This window comes from Myotis brandtii, unplaced genomic scaffold, assembly GCF_000412655.1.
Source record: "Myotis brandtii unplaced genomic scaffold, ASM41265v1 scaffold499, whole genome shotgun sequence".
NCBI classification, from domain to species: domain Eukaryota; kingdom Metazoa; phylum Chordata; class Mammalia; order Chiroptera; family Vespertilionidae; genus Myotis; species Myotis brandtii.
In genome coordinates this window covers 1,446,194-1,457,230 of record NW_005369027.1, presented here as the reverse complement: position 1 = coordinate 1,457,230, position 11,037 = coordinate 1,446,194, and the positions used below count along the sequence as shown (strand labels likewise).

General features: G+C 39.9%; 1 protein-coding gene across 1 annotated transcript in view; it reads left to right on the top strand.

Annotated features, from left to right (window-relative positions):
• Positions 1-627: 627 nt before the first annotated feature.
• CTNNA3 (catenin (cadherin-associated protein), alpha 3) overlaps positions 628-11,037 on the top strand; it is a 1,348,181-nt gene continuing 1,337,771 nt past the window's right edge. The window contains exon 1 of the mRNA XM_005876777.2: positions 628-781. The gene's annotated coding sequence lies outside the window, so the exon portion shown is untranslated. The remainder of the gene's footprint in view (positions 782-11,037) is intronic.

Sequence of the window (11,037 nt, the reverse complement as noted above, 5' to 3'; positions counted from 1 at the left end):
GGGGGGGAGGGGAGAGGAAATATGAAAAAAAAAATAGCCATAGAAGAAAGGAATTTTGTTGGAGAAAACGGTGTTTTTGTTTTTGTTTTGTTTTGGTAGCTGTAATACTGGAGGTTTTTGGTAAATTTTCACTTTACATACACTACTGATAATTATGTGGTTCTACATAGGTTCTGGAAGCAGAGAGTGTAGTGACTGGTGCAAGGGTAAGGCAGGTAAGATTTCAGAGGAAAGACACACCAGATGTGACACAGCATCATGGTCCTGAGACCCTGAATTTTACAGGGTCGATCTCTCGACGGTAGGTTTCCTGGGCTCCTATCATCTCTGCTTTACCACTTTTCACTCTCAGTCATCTCAGCCTTCAGCTTTAATTAGATGGCCAGGGCCCTTATTTTGGAAAGGGGCTAGAGAAATGCAAATCTAACTTATTCAAAGCTTCCTGACAGCCACGTTTGCAGATCTCTAGGCAAAGTATGCGTCTGGCCTTTTTCAACGAAGTATTTTCAGTAACAAGTTGTCAGTGAGGTCAGTGACTAGTGGTTCAGGATTAGATACCACCCACCCCGGCTTGTAACCTCCCCTTTCTTTCTTATCCTGGGTGAATGCCGCTCAGCTAAAGTGACTGCCCCACTGCCACTGGCTCTCCACTTGTTGCTTTGCAACTCGGTGACTAACCAAGACGTCTTTTTATTCGCTCCCCCCCTCAAAGCTCTTTTTGGATAATTTCCTAGAAGAGCCCAATTTTAAACACATCTACTTGATAGGAAGCGACAGAAAGGTAAGTGTCACGTTTGTAAGGAGAAGAGCTGGACCTCAGTGCGTTCTTGGTTCTGCGTTGGATTGCTCTGCGTTAGTTAAAATGCGGGATTTCCTTCTGAATGAAAGGACGTCACATTCTTCTCTAAAACGGGGATGCTGTGAGTCGTTCTGGTGAGAAATGTAGGCTTTCACGCTAATTTTAAAGTTATAAATAACGTTCAACCCAGTGCCAGGGGAAGCTGGCAGCCAATGTCGTGCTTTGCATTCAGAGAGTTTCTGGCTATAAAAAGCCCGTTGCGATACCACGCAGGAGAAGATAAGATGTGGCCTGGATGCTTCTGCTTTGCCATGGAGCTGGGGCAAAAGAAAATGTGTGAAGGGGTTTTACTTTTAACCAAAAAAGCTTGTTCACAGCGAATGGGAGCTTTTCCAGATGACAGAGTGGCAAAAGCATTAGTGCTTGAATTTAACGTTTGTCTTCTATCTTTGTGTTATAATAGGCAGTAGTATCAGGAGGCTAAGGAATCTCGCAGAACTGTTCTACCACCATGTATAACCAAGTGAAAATCACAGTATATAAGGCGAACGTGGGCTGTGATATACCATCAGTAATGTGAAGAGCGGGTCACAGTCGGGTCTGCGGGACTGTGAGCCGCTGCTCTCGGTTGCCCTGAGGCCAGAACTGGAAGGAATGAGTTCAGATGGAAATCAGGAGGAATTTAGGTTAGGCCTCAGGAAGCTCGTTGACTGTAGAGCAGCGGTTCTCAACCTGTGGGTCGCGACCCCTTTGGGGGGGTCGAACGACCCTTTCACAGGGGTCACCTAAATGCATCCTGCATATCAGATATTTACATTACGATTCATAACAGTAGCAAAATTACAGTTATGAAGTAGCAACAAAAATAATTTTATGGTTGGGGGTCACCACAACATGAGGAACTGTATTAAAGGGTCGTGGCATTAGGAAGGTTGAGAACCACTGCTGTAGAGGTTTTGAGTCCCTGATAAGACACCATGAGGAGAGACTGTTGCAACGTCTCTGAAGATCCATGAGATCCAATGATTTGCTTACGTGGGAAAATTAGGATTTCAAATTACTAGTAGTCTTGGTTCTGGGTTGTGGCTAGCTTATTTAGGCAGATGGAAAGGTCAACATATTGAGAATACTTGTAATTTGGAATATGAAGGATCAGCAGTCAAATTTGAATGGCACATTTGGATGCGCTATTAAAATGTCATTACCCACGATAAAAACATTAACACAGTAGTAGCACAGGACATATTGGTTAAATGGGGAAACCCACAATATAAAGAGTATGGACACAGCTATTCCCATTTGTTACCTCCTACATAGAGCCAGTCTGCTTTCTTATTTGAGTAACATATTGGACTTTTTATAGTAAAGCTTCCTTTGGTTTCATTATAATAGTAATATATATTCATTGTATGAAATGTAAAAGCACAGAAAAAATGATCTGTAATTTTATTGATGTATTTCCTTCCAGTCTTTTTTCTCTGCATGGCTTTAAAGTGAATTGCAATAATACTGTAGATAAAATTTGGAACCATGCTTTTTCATTTAACCGTATGCCAAAAATTTTTCCAAATAATATCTATTCTACATAGATATTATTTTAGGTTGCTGTGTAACATTATTCCAAGTAAATAGATATAATTTTATTAATCATTGCCAAACATCTACATGCTGTGTTAAATATCTTTGTGTGTGTGTATATTTATTTATGTTAAAAATAATTTCCTTAAGCTCTATTCTTAAGTGTGGACTTGAATTAGAGAGCATTAGAGTTGAAGACAAATGTTGTGATTTTTAAGGATTTTTTTTAAGGCATTGTAAAATTCCTTGTCTACCAACTGAAATACTTATTGAGTGTCTCTCATATGCAAAACGTTTTTGTGAGGCACAGGCACACAGATAGGAACACACTAAGTGTTTGGAAGGACAGAATCCCTTCTATTTACAAAATTTCAACTTATCAACTTTCACAGATATCAATAAGGCTGTGTGTGTCAGAGTTGAAATCCTTCACCTTGTGTCTGAAACCAACAGATAGTATTATTATTATTTTTAAATATGCTTTAAAAATTCATTTCAGAGAGGAAGGGAGAAGGATAGAGAGAGAGAAAGAAACATCAGTGATGAGAGAGGAACATTATTGGCTGCCTTCTGTATGCCCCCCCCCTCCCCCAGGGGATTGAGTCTGCAACCCGGGCATGTACCCTGACCTGGAACTGAACAGTGATCTCCTGGTTCATAGCTCAACGCTCATTCACTGAGCCACACCAGCTGGGCCCAACAGATAGTATTGTTGACTATTTATATTACTGTGGACTTTAGAACAATAAAATTTATAACTTGTTAGAGCACCATGTATATATCATTCTGATTTATATGAATTTTATGATCCAACTGTGACAAAGAAAAAGCAGAATTAGGAAGGATACACACTTTATAATAAAAGTTTGGGGAAATTAGAAGTATTTGGAGAAAATCTGTAGGTAGCACAGTGGAAAGGAAGGAGAGGGCGCACACAAGAGCATGGCTAGAGTGGGAGTCATGGAAGATACAAAGTTTTAAGTTTGTTGTTGTTTAATTTGGGAGCTATGGTTATAGAAATAGAATATATCAAAGGGAAAACACTAAGGGATTGGTGATCAATATTTGATTTTTTGGAGATGGTGGCTGGTTCACAGAAATCAAAGTGGAGAGAGTAGAGAGATCAGTATTACTTGGTGGGAGGTGAGTTGAGGAATAGGGTTGTGAATTCTTTTTTTTTCTCGTTAATACTCATCTGAGGATATTTTCTCCTTTAATTTTTTGAGAGAATGGAAGGGAGGGAGGAGAGAGAGAGAAAGAAACATCGATGTAGGAGAGACACAGTGATTGCCTCCCCCATGCTGACTGGGGCCAGGGATTGAACCCAAGACCCTCAGTGCGTGAGCTGACACTCTAACCACTGAGCAACACTGGCCAGGGCTGGTTGTGAATTCTTAAAGAATATATTCTGCCTGTATTAATTTTTTTTTTAAATTGTGGAGTTTTACTTTTCAGTGATACTTAGAGGTCATAGCTATGAAAGGATGGGTGTTCTCTTTTCTGTTTACTATGAATGTCTGTTTGCATGTTTCTATTTTTTTTTAATAGAAGCGATTCATATTTAAGAAGAGAAGTTGGCAGCCCAATCTTGCCTGAAGAGAAACCATGTGCTTTCTAATGAAGACTTAAAAATAGTGTTTATTTATGGATCATTGGCTCATGGGAATGTTAGTCTAGAGACTCAAAAAGCAGTTTTGTGTGGATACTGGATTTTCAGTGACATGGTGCTGGGGAAGTGGAGCTCCTGAGTTTAGCCAACTTGCAAATCTAATGGAAAGTGACAGATAACTGAGAATACAGAATTTAAAAAAGTGAACAGGACTATTAGCCGTTGCATCTGATTTTCACGTGCTTTAATGACTGTTTTTAACTACATATTGCTGCCTGGGACAGACATAGCCAGTAATCTGCTACCAACTGAATCACTAACTTCCAGGTTCTGAGGAGTGACTGAGTTCCTATGTACAAAATTATAAATTTAGATCAAATTTATTTGGCATCCCTGCTCCCCCACCTCTTTTTCCTGCCTTTCATGGTCCTAACCAGTTAGTGATGCTTCAGGTCTCCCTTTCATGGGGAAATCGAGGCAGAAGGCAATGATTAGCTCAAAGCAAGGCCCTCAAGGAGTGGAACTTGAGCACTTTAGGCCCCACTTGATATTAGCGCTTTTCCAAATGTGATCAGCATTTCCCGATCTAATTAATGGTCCGTGAAAGGGCATAAAGAGTTTGTACCAGGATGTGAGTCATCTATGCCCTAAGACTTTGTAGCAAGACTGTCTAGATGAGTGAAACAGTTATCAATTTACATTATAGTGCAAGCTCTGTATCTCGTTGCAGATCTGTGCTTTGAATAGCATTACTTCAATGACACCATATAGCATTTATCTCTTCTGTTCTATTTGCATTATGAGATAGAGAATTGGGATGGAGGTGTAACGAGATAATAAGTGAATGACCAGGTCTCAGTTGATGAGGCTTCTGGAGGTGGTATCAATGCAGAGTGACCCCGGTTAGCTCACTGAGAACCCACAGAATGACTGAGAGGCAGATTGCTGAGAGGACCGCATGGACCTACTCTAGTGCTGGCTTTGGAATCACTCTCTCAGTGTAGATGACTTGGACCAGACATTATTCTTAGTGCTGGGGTAGATGCTAGGGAACCAAATAAAGCCCGGACCTCATGGCGTGTCCTGTCCAGTGTGTGTGTTTGTGGGTGGGGATGAAGGGGGATTTCTCTGTGAGTCTCTAAAAGAGGTACCAGAATCTTATTTACTTGAGGGCTGGAGCTCGTAGGTCATGGGAAGTGGAGAATTAACTTGCTTTTTTGTTAGACTCAGTAGTTCCTCTCTTCCCAGTCTGGGACAACAAAGGATCAAATAATCTGTGACAAGCTTTGCCGATTGCCTAGACAATAGCTATGCATTCTGCTCTTCTTGTTAATGTACAGAATCTACTTTAGGTGAAGAAGGAAAATGCACACCATTACACTTGTTGACCTGCATCTCGTGTCTCCTCTTCTCCCCCACGTTGGACAGTTACATTTATTTAGGACAGATTTCTAGCAATTTATGTAGCTCTACCTCATTCTTTTCAACTTCATAGTGTCTATAGCGTAATTTATTTAGTCCATTCTGTGTTAATGGATATGTTTGTTGTTTTCAGTATTTTTTGTTTTTCATGTTGCTATGCTGTAATGAATATCTTTGTTGATATCTCTTAATGCACTTTTATGAGTGTATCATTAGGATAAACTCATGGAAGTAGAATTTCTGGGGCAAAAGGAATGTTCATTTTAAAATTTAATAAGTATTGACTGTAATTGGAAATGTCCAAGCTTAAATAGTATACATGATTAAACATTGGAGAGCTATTGCCATGCATCTCTTCAAGAAGAGCGCATCCATTTATACCGCCACTAACAGTGTGTGCTGAGAGCATGTCCCGACTCTTACAGCTCTGATCAAAATGCCCTACCAAAATTCACCTTTGTCAGTCCGACAGGTGAACAAATATCACCCAGGCTGTGTTTGGTTGGTGAAGTCTGGAGAAGGAAAGGTAGGCCAGGACTGGCAGGGGTGTGAGCACATCTGTAGCGTCTGCCACAAAGGGTATACAACAAAAAGAAATCTCCCCCTTCCCTGATCCTCTTCCCATATGGCAACTGCTAACAGTTTCTGGTATAAATTTAAAAAAAATTAATGTATCAGTTCATATAAGTTTACTTCACTCTTCCTTATAGCTGCCATTTGGTTGAATGTAACCAATTTGTTGCCCCACGCTGTTATGGAATATTTTAATGTTTCATCTTGGTGAGAACTGACATTCCCCAGTGAGGTGATACAAAGTGTTAAAATATGAAATGCTTTTTTTACTCCCTCTCTCTCCTACCAAGTGTCCTTCCTCTTCTTGGTCTCTGCTGGGGAGACTTGGACCAGACATTATTCTTAGTGCTGAGCTCGGCGTGTCAGCATTTTGAAAAACCCTAACTTAACTCTGGTGCCGTGTCACATATAGAAATTTTTTGATATTTGCAACCATAGTAAAACAAAGACTTATGTTTTTGATATTTATTTTATATATTTAAATGTCATGTAACAGAGAAAAATCAACCAAAAAAATGAGTTCGTGTGTCACCTCTGACACGCGTGTCATAGGTTCGCCATCACTGCCCTAGACTTTCCTAGACCCAGAAGCTAAAGTGTGAACATCTGGTACACAAGGGCCTTCCAAGTGGTGGTGAAGTGTTTTGAATATCTCCCCTACTGCTAAGCAAATGCCATCCAATTGGATTCTGTATATTAGTATTTCTTAAGGCTTTTCCTGACCTGGTCACAGGTAAAGTCACAGGAATGAAAGAATATATGACAACTAATTAACCAGTCCCTAATTAATGCACATTTAGGTTGTTAGCTTTTTGTTACAATACTGCAATAGATACATCTTTGTACACATATTGAAATTCCTAAAAGTGGCATTGCTTAGTCTGAAAATTTGTGCATATAAACTTCCCTGGATATTGCCAGAGTGCCTTCCAGAGATTTTACCAATATACGCTCAGATCAACTGTGTATGCGACAGCTCCCATTTCTTTCTCTTGTCAAAGGAGATTTCACAAAAGATTTAAAAAATGTTTTAGTGAAACCATTTGCAATGATATTGAGATGATACTGAGAAAAAGGGGGAAGAGAACAAAATTACGTTAGTTTAGTATGAATGGCTCTTCATGTAACTATACCAAGATATCACAAGATCACTGCTCTCTTTTCTAATTAATTATATTTTGATACTGTATTAAAATTTGCTGGGGATCAACATCAAATTTACTGGTCTTAATTTTTAGTAGCGACCTTTTTGATATACGAGAAAATTGTCAGTTCCCAATGCCATGATCACTCAGAGATGCAAACAATAATTCTGTGATAATACATGCAAGTTTTTCGCTGCTCTGTAACACGGTGGCTCTCACTCAGGGCACTTCGGCTCCCCAGGGGACATTTGGCTATATCAGGAAACATGTTTGGTTGTCACACTGGGAGGCTGGTGCTACTGGTATTTGGTGGATAGAGGCCAGGGATGCTGCTAAACATCCTGCCACACACAGAACAGCCCCCCACAACAGAGTTATCCAGCCTAAAATATAATTAGTACCGAGAATGAGAAACCTTGCTGTAATAGAATGTCCCCGGAAATGGACATTGATCTAAACAGTTACACATTCCTTCCCCATCTTTTCTCCTGTTTTGTTTATCAGTTTCTTCTCAAGATTGTTGACACAGCTCTTCCATTTTGAAGACTATTCTCCTTTGTAGACAAGATGAGAAGCAAACTCAAGATAGTTTAAAAAAAACTATGAACAAATTCCTATGCACACTGCACATATCTTATTTTGAAGTAAAAATCAAAATGGGAACAAATACAATATTTGTATTTGCATGTGGCCCACGGGCGGTAGTTTGAGGACCCCTGATCTAAACAGTTAAACATTCCTTCCCCATCTTTTCTCCTGTTTTGTTTATCAGTTTCTTCTTAAGATTGTTGACACAGCTCTTCCATTTTGAAGACTAGTCTCCTTTGTAGACAAGATGAGAAGCAAACTCAAGAAATTGTCATTTTGCTTTCTGTTAGTTGTCAGCATCAAGAAATCTGCCTGGGCGTGGAGGAGGGAGGTTGTATCTTTCTTGTCCTTGCTTCCTCAAAAGCAATCTAAAAGTCTTTGTGTTGTTTTGAGTGTTTTTCACAAGTCTCTGCTCATCCTAGGTTATGTCCATCCACTCTTCCAACAGGTCAGTCAATACTGCACTCATGGGCTCCTCCTTGCCTTTGCCCTCCTCCTCCTACTCCCGTGTGTCCTTTAAAATGTCCAGCTCCTTGCGAAGCTCCTTGTATACCACACTGAGTTATGTTTGCATCTATTCTCTCCCATTTCCCCTCATTTGTGATTGCAGTAGTGGGCTTTATTTTTTTGTCCTAGTTTTCATATTAGAATGTCTGGCTCTGGGACATTCTTATATTTTCTCTGAACTGCTAAGCAATCTAAGGCACTTGTCTTACTTGGCTCTGTGTTTTCTTCCTTGGCTGTAATGAACTCTAAGGTGACATGTTCAATTTTTCCCAAGGTTCCTGTCACTTTCACTTCACTAACATATTCCTCTTTGTTGGTAAGAATTAAGCCGGGGGCAGCAGTTCCAATCTTTGCTTCTTTGCTCTCTGAATAATGAAATTGCTCATAGAGAGGCAGAAGATAAAGGAGAGGATTCCTTCAATTCAGATTTTAATTAACGTTACTGTCTTTTTTGGCATTCTGATTCTTTTATTTTTTAAATCTTTGCTAGGTATCTTTATTTTGACTTCTCACTTCAGTCAAGTATTTTATTTTATTTTATTTTATTTTATTTTATTTTATTTAGTCTTCCTATCACTTCTTTCCCAGAATTTATATGTTTGGGTGTTGCACTGAGAACACAGAGCAGATGCATTCTAAATTTTCTTTTGTCTTGCAGATAATTTCCCCGGGCATCTCTAAGACATTGTCTTCCTCTTTTATGTTATACAGTTTAAATTTTTTTTCCTATTTACTTATTTTTGGAAGGCTAGATACTTATTCAGTCCTGGTGTTTGTCATAGGTGAGATATGCATGGCCCCTTTGAGCTCCATCACTATTAACTTTGGAGTGGCAGACTCTCTCAAACCTTAAAGCAGAGGGCAAGTATCTCGCTAAATTTCTGGGCTAAGGAGGTACATATCCATTGGGGAAGCTATTTTTCTATTTCTATTATTTGTCCTGTCCTTGGAGGTGAATTTAATCCTAGATAATTGGAGGCAATTCAGGTTCATTCTTGTAAAAGAAATGCGTAAAACCTCATCTCTAGAATACCTTTCTGCTGGTGTTTTTCCTGTGTCTGCTGGACTGTTGGGGCTCTCAGAACCCAGGGCAAAATATGTATGTGATTCGCGATTCTTCCCTTGTCCCCTTTTGTCCTGTGTTGCATTTCTGGGAGCAACAATCTTCCAACTGATTGTGGTTAGAAATGCATTGCTGGGAGGTGGCCAGGAAGCATCTCTGGTATCTTATCAAGTGGGTCCAGTGCAGGAAGGGGGTGAGAGCCGGTGTCTGGTTGGCTCTGTCGGCCCCAAGCCTCGGATAGGATGTCAGGGTACGTGGATGTAAGGGGCTGGCTCTGGGGCTGCTCTAAATTTGGCACAAGGGAGTTCTAGCTCTCCCTCCCCCAATTATCCCTTTCATGAAGTAGATAAGGTAGAGTGGTCAATAAAAATATAAGACACACAATTAGGTTGAATTTTAGGTAAACAACCAATATATATATATATTAGTATGAGTATATCCCAGGGTTGTATGGGATATATTTATGCCAGAAAAATTATCTGAAATTTTAAGTTAACTGGATTGGGCACTAGGTATTTTATTTGGAGATTATAGATAAGAAAAAATTTCCCCCAGTGCTTGCAAATCATTATTGAGGTCTTTATCCTTTGTGTCTAAGATACTGATGTTATAGGGTCTTTCCTGATTTGTTAAGGATTGCCCTTCCCAGTCTTCCTTTAGCTGCTTGGCTGGTCAACACTGAGAGGACTAGAGGAATTTGTAAAGAGTCTGGGAGTCTTCAGAGAGGAATAGAATAAAGACCTAGACCAGGGGTGGGCAACCTTTTTGTGAGTGCGTGCCAAAACCAGCAAAATCTGACTCAAAATTCTTCTGCGTGCCAACCCTAATTTTTTGAGAACATGTTACGCCTACTTGATATCTCTTAAGGTGTACGTATGTGAAGAACCTTGAAGAAATAATAAAATTCATTCGAGCGACAAAAACACAGTATATGATGATGAAAAATACATTTATTTTTTAATGTAAACATGTACACTGATAGTCTGACAGAAAACTTTATGACTCCGTTTGATATTATCAGTGGGACTTTTGCTGCTGCATCACTGATGACAGAGATTTTACATCAGGTTTATATTTCGTGACCTTCAGAGATATGCATGAGCTACTACTTTCATCCGTCAGGCTACTCCTATTACGAGACTTAACAAAACTCATCACTGAGAACAAAGTTTCACAAGCATATGTGGATGAAACCAAAACACTGGTCAGATCTAGGAAGGCAGGGAGAGTTAAGGCAGAGGCATAGAAATTGCTCTTCCCCTCTCTCGTCAATCCATGTCTATGGTCTTTAAGATAACTTGTTATGTAAAATTATTTATTTATCTAAGATGCACCTACACTGAATTTATCTGAAAAATAAAAAAGTCGATATTAAAAAAAAATTGTAAATGGAAGATTATAAGAGAGGGTTTCGCGTGCCAGCAAAAGTTACTGGCGTGCCATGTTTGGCATGCGTGTCAGGGGTTGCCCACCCCTGACCTAGACTATGTCCTATTACTGTGTCTTTATTATTAGAAAGTTCTTTCTTTTTTGGCATTGACCTAGTAAGCCCCACCAGCGTGGCTCAGTGGTTGAGCATTGACCTATGAACCAGGAGGTCAGGGTTTGATTACCAGTGAAGGCACATGCCTGGGTTGCGGGCTCGATTCCCAGTAGGGGGCATGCAGGAGGCAGCCGATCAATGGTTCTCTCTCATCATTGATGTTTCTATCTCCCTCTCCCTCTCCCTTCCTCTCTGAAATCAATAAAAATA